The sequence below is a fragment of the Palaemon carinicauda genome, chromosome 22, assembly GCF_036898095.1.
Source record: "Palaemon carinicauda isolate YSFRI2023 chromosome 22, ASM3689809v2, whole genome shotgun sequence".
Classification (NCBI taxonomy): Eukaryota; Metazoa; Arthropoda; class Malacostraca; order Decapoda; family Palaemonidae; genus Palaemon; species Palaemon carinicauda.
This window is the reverse complement of record NC_090746.1, coordinates 112494213-112502101: the sequence shown is the minus strand read 5'-3', so window position 1 is coordinate 112502101 and position 7889 is coordinate 112494213. Positions and strand designations below refer to the sequence as shown.

The 7889-nt window shown below is 37.7% G+C and overlaps 5 non-coding genes across 5 annotated transcripts; 2 read left to right on the top strand and 3 right to left on the bottom strand.

The window, feature by feature from the left end:
• Positions 1-275: 275 nt before the first annotated feature.
• On the bottom strand, positions 276-348 carry TRNAV-CAC (transfer RNA valine (anticodon CAC)). Its single transcript has one exon. It is a non-coding gene; the product is annotated as a tRNA-Val (tRNA).
• Positions 349-676: 328 nt separating this feature from the next.
• On the top strand, positions 677-749 carry TRNAV-CAC (transfer RNA valine (anticodon CAC)). Its single transcript has one exon. It is a non-coding gene; the product is annotated as a tRNA-Val (tRNA).
• Positions 750-4843: 4094 nt separating this feature from the next.
• TRNAV-CAC (transfer RNA valine (anticodon CAC)) lies at positions 4844-4916 on the bottom strand. Its single transcript has one exon. It is a non-coding gene; the product is annotated as a tRNA-Val (tRNA).
• Positions 4917-5162: 246 nt separating this feature from the next.
• On the top strand, positions 5163-5235 carry TRNAV-CAC (transfer RNA valine (anticodon CAC)). Its single transcript has one exon. It is a non-coding gene; the product is annotated as a tRNA-Val (tRNA).
• A 2283-nt stretch (positions 5236-7518) lies between these two features.
• On the bottom strand, positions 7519-7591 carry TRNAV-CAC (transfer RNA valine (anticodon CAC)). The gene has a single exon. It is a non-coding gene; the product is annotated as a tRNA-Val (tRNA).
• Positions 7592-7889: the final 298 nt, after the last annotated feature.

Below are 7889 nucleotides of genomic sequence, written 5' to 3'. Positions count from 1 at the left end.
GATGATACTCTTTCTTACATAATGCAATAGACTGGTCCTTCAGAGAGATTTAAATAGAAAAACTTTTAATTGCCTAAATTAATGAAATCGTATAAAAATGGTTGGAAAAAATCCGGTTTAAATTCTTATGTAGCTATAGACATTTTCGTTCATAGCTTAATAGCTTTATATTATAATCTTTTGTGAAGTAGAGTTCCTGAAGCAGTTAAATGCAGTATGATAATTAACAATATATAATTGCAGAAAGTAAATAAAACAATTGAAAAAAAAACCACTGTTTCCGCCCGGGATCGAACCGGGGACCTTGCGCGTGTGAAGCGCACGTGATAACCACTACACTACGGAAACGTTATATCAAGAAACCATTAAGTTTGAAAGGATTCTAAGCTACTATCAAACAATATTACGAAGAAAACTTTAGAACAATCTATAATCCATCAATAAATATCACTATCCTGCCTGTGTAGAAGAGGAAAGGATTTTAAAATTATAAAGCTTTAATATATCTCTTTAAATGCCACTAGGCCAAACTCTTCCACTTCCCTTCAACTGCTTTTTAATTGATGAAAAACTTAAACTTTGAAAGGAGAATATTCCAGTAGAATTTTATTTTCTTTCATTAGGGGATTTTAAAGCTTGAAAGATTTTAATTTGAAAACACAAGACCAGAGCAACAGTTTCCGTAGTGTAGTGGTTATCACGTGCGCTTCACACGCGCAAGGTCCCCGGTTCGATCCCGGGCGGAAACAGGTGTTTTCCACAGTTCAAGATAGAAAATGACATTGCAATATTGAGACTTCAAGCTAAATGAAGCTAGTTTTATCTGGATTTACTCTCCAATATATATATATATATATATATATATATATATATATATATATATATATATATATATATATATATATTTACCAAAATCATATTAGACCGAATAGAAAAACGGCTAGGTTTTAATCAACAAAGAGAACAGGCAGGCTTTAGGAGTGGATAATCAACTGACCACATCCATGTAATTTATTAGAGTATGACGAACAATTATGTACAGGATATATGGACTATGAGAAAGTGTTTGATTCTGTCAAAACTTCAGCAGTAATGAAAGCCCTTAAAGTTAAGCCCAGAAAGTACAGTAATCCTAAAACTACATAAGTGACAAAATTCCAATTGAGAAAGGAGTTAGACAAAGAGATTCCATCTCTCCTAAATTACTCACAGCATGCCTATAACAAGTTTTAGAAAAAAATTAGATTGGAAAAATGTAGGAATTAATATTAATGGAAATTCCTTAAAACCTTATGATTTGCAGATGGCATAGTTCTGTTTAGTAAATAATGGGAAGAATTGCAAAGGTGATAGAAGATCTGAATAAAGAAAGCAATAAAGTAGGACTGAAACTGAACATGAGCAAAACAAAGGTAATGTTCAATGATAATGCAGACAACAAATAAGGGTTATGGACGAACCCTTAGAGAGTGTTAATGAATATACGTGCTTAGGACAGGGATAAGCCTGGGAGAGAGAGCTTTTGGTAAACAAAATGAGATTATGAAAACAAAATGCCACTTTCTCGAAAGAGAAAAATATTCAATCAGATGGTCCTACCAGTATTAACTTGGAGCCTTAATAAAGCCTTAGAACTAGTTACAACTCAACACGCTATGGGAAGAAAATTAATGGGAATAACACTAAGAGACAGAAAAAGAGTAACATGGATAAAAAGCTAGCTAAAGTAGAGGATATTTCCATGAATAAATGGACATGGATAAGACATATGATTAAGAATAACAGAATGGGTCCCTAGAGAATGGAAAAAAAAGCAGGGAAGGAGAAGAAGACGATGGATTGGTAAACTAAAAAAGTTTGTGGGTGTTGACTGGCATAGAAAGACCATATACAGATGCTAGTGGTAGGACATACCTGTGGGCTTTGTTCCGCAGAGGACTATACTCCACCGGTTTCTTGATGGTGAAGTGGGCATGGCTAGGCAGGGACCTGCATTGCCAAATTAAGTATTCCCCCTTTCATTATACGGTATATGAAGCCAACATAAGTTATACATCACAAATATAATTGCTGTTTATTAATGCATTCCTAATTTTCTAGCTTCTAACGACAGTGAAGCAAAATATTACTTATTAAACGAGGCAGAAAAATTTTAAATTTTACAGTGTTGCCAGTTCTTCAGTGGCCACGGTTGACCTGTGGTTAAGCTGACTCAGGCAGAAAAGTTTTACAGCGTTGCCAGTTCTTCAGTGGCCATGGTTGACCCGTGGTTAAGCTGACTCTGGCAGAAAAATTTTACAGCATTGCCAGTTCTTCAGTGGCCACGGTTGACCTGTGGTTAAGCTGACTCAGGCAGAAAAATTTTACAGCGTTGCCAGTTTTTCAGTGGCCACGGTTGACCCGTGGTTAAGCTGACTCTGGCAGAAAAATTTTACAGTGTTGCCAGTTCTTCAGTGGCCACGGTTGACCCGTGGTTAAGCTGACCCCGGCAGAAAATTTTACAGCGTTGCCAGTTCTTCAGTGGCCACTATTGACCCGTGGTTAAGCTGACCTTGGCAGAAAAATTTTACAGCATTGGCAGTTCTTCAGTGGCCATGGTTGACCCGTGGTTAAGCTGACCTTGGAGGAAAAATTTTACAGCGTTGCCAGTTCTTCAGTGGCCACCGTTAAGCCGTGGTTAAGCTGGCCTTGGCAGAAAAATTTTACAGCGTTGCCAGTTCTTCAGTGGCCACCGTTAAGCCGTGGTTAAGCTGGCCTTGGCAGAAAAATTTTACAGCGTTGCCAGTTCTTCAGTGGCCACCGTTAAGCCGTGGTTAAGCTGACCTTGGCAGAAAAATTTTACAGCGTTGCCAGTTCTTCAGTGGCCACCGTTAAGCCGTGGTTAAGCTGGCCTTGGCAGAAAAATTTTACAGCGGTGCCAGTTCTTCAGTGGCCACCGTTAAGCCGTGGTTAAGCTGGCCTTGGCAGAAAAATTTTACAGCGTTGCCAGTTCTTCAGTGGCCACCGTTAAGCCGTGGTTAATTAAGCTGACGTTGGCAGAAAAATTTTACAGCGTTGCCAGTTCTTCAGTGGCCACCGTTAAGCCGTGGTTAAGCTGACCTTGGCAGAAAAATTTTACAGCGGTGCCAGTTCTTCAGTGGCCACCGTTAAGCCGTGGTTAAGCTGGCCTTGGCAGAAAAATTTTACAGCGTTGCCAGTTCTTCAGTGGCCACCGTTAAGCCGTGGTTAAGCTGGCCTTGGCAGAAAAATTTTACAGCGTTGCCAGTTCTTCAGTGGCCACCGTTAAGCCGTGGTTAATTAAGCTGACGTTGGCAGAAAAATTTTACAGCGTTGCCAGTTCTTCAGTGGCCACCGTTAAGCCGTGGTCAAGCTGACCTTGGCAGAAAATTTTTACAGCGGTGCCAGTTCGTCGGTGGCCACCGTTAAGCCGTGGTCAAGCTGACCTTGGCAGAAAATTTTTACAGCGGTGCCAGTTCGTCGGTGGCCACCGTTAAGCCGTGGTCAAGCTGACCTTGGCAGAAAATTTTTACAGCGGTGCCAGTTCTTCAGTGGCCACCGTTAAGCCGTGGTTAAGCTGACCTTGGCAGAAAAATTTTACAGCGGTGCTAGTTCTTCAGTGGCCACCGTTAAGCCGTGGTCAAGCTGACCTTGGCAGAAAATTTTTACAGCGGTGCCAGTTCGTCGGTGGCCACCGTTAAGCCGTGGTCAAGCTGACCTTGGCAGAAAATTTTTACAGCGGTGCCAGTTCGTCGGTGGCCATGGGTAAGCTGGCCTCAAGAACGACTAAACCTTGGCTAAACCTCCTCGTCCTCGACCAAGGAGAGGTTTAATCTGGCAGAGGTTGTCACTCAATTGTCTGTCATACAGGTACCAAAAAAACCGGTTTGTTCCGAATTATAATCAATGTGACATACATTATCCAAATAATAATCTATTTGTTTGGATAAATCATTATGAAGAATATAAAGCAGATAATAAGAGATTTTTTTCATCGGTTATGGCGTACAAGGTAAAGTTTCTTGTATTTTGATGATAAATGCTTTTAATGTGAAAAAAACGACTAACTACTATGCATAAAAGATGAATTAAATGGCTGCCGATAATTCCAATTAAGAACTTATATATATTTATTACTCGTTCTCTCTTCATCTACCGCAATAATATACACAATTCTTTTCATATGTCAATTGTATTTTTTTCTCTAATATATATATATATATATATATATATATATATATATATATATATATATATATATATATATATATATATATACTTATATATATATATATATATATATATATATATATATATATAATATACATATATATATATATATATATATATATATATATATATATATATATATATACTTATATATATATATATATATATATATATATATATATATATATATATATATATATATATATATATGAGCGCCTGCAAACTTGTTTTATAAATGCATACATTCACAGAAACACATTAGCTTTCCAGCAAATTAATTTGTAATCATACAATTCTTTAAAAAAATTCAAAATTAAGTGGAAGCACCTCGTTTAAATTCGTTTATACAGACAGACCTGACTCTTTGTAGCCGAAAGAAGTAACTAAATCAATATTTCTGCTTGTGTGGCACCAACATTACTACATGGGGTGACATTAAGAGCTTTTTTAACGTCAGAGCACCCAGTCAGTTAGATTACACCAAACAGATTTATTTAACTTAAACAATTGATGGTTATAAATGAGTGCTTACATGCTTGTTTTGTAGTGTATTAACAGAAACTAATTTAATCTTCTCCAAAAAAAAAAAATAAATAAATAAATAAAATAAAACCACTGTTTCCGCCCGGGATCGAACCGGGGACCTTGCGCGTGTGAAGCGCACGTGATAACCACTACACTACGGAAACTTCTCTAGATATGTGGTGACATAAGATACACAATCCCTTGCTGTAGGAGTAATGTCGCACTGACAGTGAAGATGACCTATTAATAGTTTTATTATGACAAATTTAGACCTCTCTGACCTGCTCTTCTTCATCAGCATTCTTATGAATAATACAAAAAATTTAATACTCTTAAAAAAGTTTAGTATATTTCCACTTGAAGAAAAGACAGAGAATGAAATATTTCTAATTGCACACCTTAACATACAGGTTTCCGTAGTGTAGTGGTTATCACGTGCGCTTCACACGCGCAAGGTCCCCGGTTCGATCCCGGGCGGAAACAGTGGTTTTCATCCTTGATTAAATGAAATCATATATCTACACAATTTACCTGGCTTATGGATAATCAATTTAATTGTAATAACAAAGGCATGACAAATTAACACAATAAGCACCCTGTGTTAATTTTAATATGCTGAAATAATTAATTCAGTGAAATTGACCTCTAATACAAAATAGGAGGAAATAAAACTGATATGCTTTTAGGTCTGGAAATTTCTTGACAGGATGACGAAAGAAAAGTTTCGGATAGGATCTGTAGGCCAAACGATTGGGCCAATCGCGACGGGATGACACCGGTCAATACGCCAGTACCGAAGAAATCTTATGGTGCTCGTCGCGAGTCAATTGGTGGAATGTGGCACGTGCTAGGTAGTGCCCAATGTGCTGTGATGGATAATTTTTTGTCAGCCGTGACGAAGAGACGAGAAGAGCCACAGATTCCAAAATTGTGCACATGTAAAACTCATTGGGTTCGCCGTTTCCGATATGTGTAGACCACGTCAACCAAGGGTGCCAAGCCTGTGATTTTGAAATGGGGTAAAATTTTAAATAGGTAGTAACTCAATTTGACCCTTGACCTGACCTCAAAGGTCACCGGTTGACACAGGACCTTAACAATTGGTACCAATCGCTTTGTGTCATGACGCCTCCAATTAAATTTCGTATCAAACCCACCCACCTACCACCCGTGTTATGAAAAATGTTGAAACCGGGCGAGGGATAAAGATTTAAACAGCAAAGAAGTCAAGGCAGATGATACAGTATGTCAGGAATGTCTATAAAAATGTACTTACTCTTCATGTGTGGCTTGATGATGTTCAAAATGTTTAGTGTTGGAACCTGACATGTGACATTAGAAGGCAAAAGAAAGATTTTTTTGATTGCTATTTCAAAAACTGTATGGCAATTCATTGTTTTAGTTTCAAGAAGTTTTTGTCATCATCTAATAACGTAGAATAACACGATACTGTTGCTAATGGTAATAAAAACGAAATAAATGAAAATATACAAGTATAAACAAAGCAATAGATCAGTGTTGCAATATGGCAAAGTATACAGGTCTTGTGGGATGGACGTGGTGAGTGATTCAAGTAAATGCTCCAATTTTGGACCCAATGCGATGTATTAAAGCCATGCTGGTCTCTATACTCCTTTCTTTTAAATGAGGTAGATTTGCACTCACTTACAAAGGTGCCCTTTTAGCTAGAAAAAGTTTCCTACTATAGTCCATTTCTTTTAGCGATGCAGATTTGCACCGACTCGCAGCGGTGCCCTTTTAGCTCGGAAAAGTTTCCGGATCGCTGATTGGTTGGACAAGATAATTCTAACCAATCAGCGATCAGGAAACTTTTCCGAGCTAAAAGTGCACCGCCGCGAGTCGGTGCAAATATGCATCGCTAAAAGAAATGGACTATAGTTGGTTGTCTGGAATTTTTTTTTGTCCGAATAGCATCACTGTTTTCAACTAATTACCAAGTAAATATTTAGGAACTATGATCTCTAATGCAGGGTCTATAAAATTTAAAAGACTGCAAAAAGCAGATAGGACAATGAGTAGGTTAAGTAATATTTGGAAATCAAATCACCTGAAATCACTTATAAGAATCCGGCTGTATATCAGTTTAGTGAGATCGGTGTTATTGTATGGACTTCAGTCGTGGTATGACAATGAAACAATATCCAGCTGATTTTTGAGATTTGAGAACAAAGCCCTCAGAAGAATATTGGGAGTTGAATAGCAGGACAGGATTAGAAATTAAAGTATTAGAGAGATTAATCTAGTGCCATATGTGGATGAGATCATGGTGAGGGATAGACGGAGAAGGTTTGGGCATGCTCTTTGCACTCCCAAGAGAGATTAGTTCACCAAACTTTCAACTGGGCTCAGCAAGGCACCAGAAGAGTTTAATTAACCTTAGACCCAGGCCTACATGGCTAAGGACTATGACGTGTGAAGCAGGAGATGATGAATGGAGAAGTATTGAATAAGTATTGAATTAAAAGCTCAAAAACATAGAAACGACTGACGAAATCAAATCGAGGCCCTTTGCGTCAATAGGCCTAGGAGGAGATGATGATAATGGATATCAAAATAATTGTAATTGGGAAGCCATGGTCTCTCAGCTAGTAAGAACATGATGCCTCAGTTGCCTTTTACAATATCATTGCTAAATAACCATTAAAGCTTTTCAAAACAACACCAAATGAGATTATGAGTTTATCAGAGACCATACCATCCACAAAATACAATGGTATAAGTATTACCATAAAAAGCTACTGAACATGTTTCCGCCCGGGATCGAACCGGGGACCTTGCGCGTGTGAAGCGCACGTGATAACCACTACACTACGGAAACGTGTTGTAACACGTTTCAACATTTAGCTGGTTACACCTTTTGGTTGTGATATCAAGTTACTCTTTGGTGTGGTAATTATTCTATTGTTGCTTTAATAATATCAATTAAGAGACTTTTCATTTACATCAGTAACATCATCAAGGACCTTCGTTGTTATGATGCCAGATAATACCCAATAATCAATCAATCAATCAATAATAACATTGTGTAGTAATTCACAATGAAGAATGGCTAACCTTTCCCATAATGAAATCCGATTTCATGCAAGGTTTTTCCAAGAGATTCACGACAATCCTTT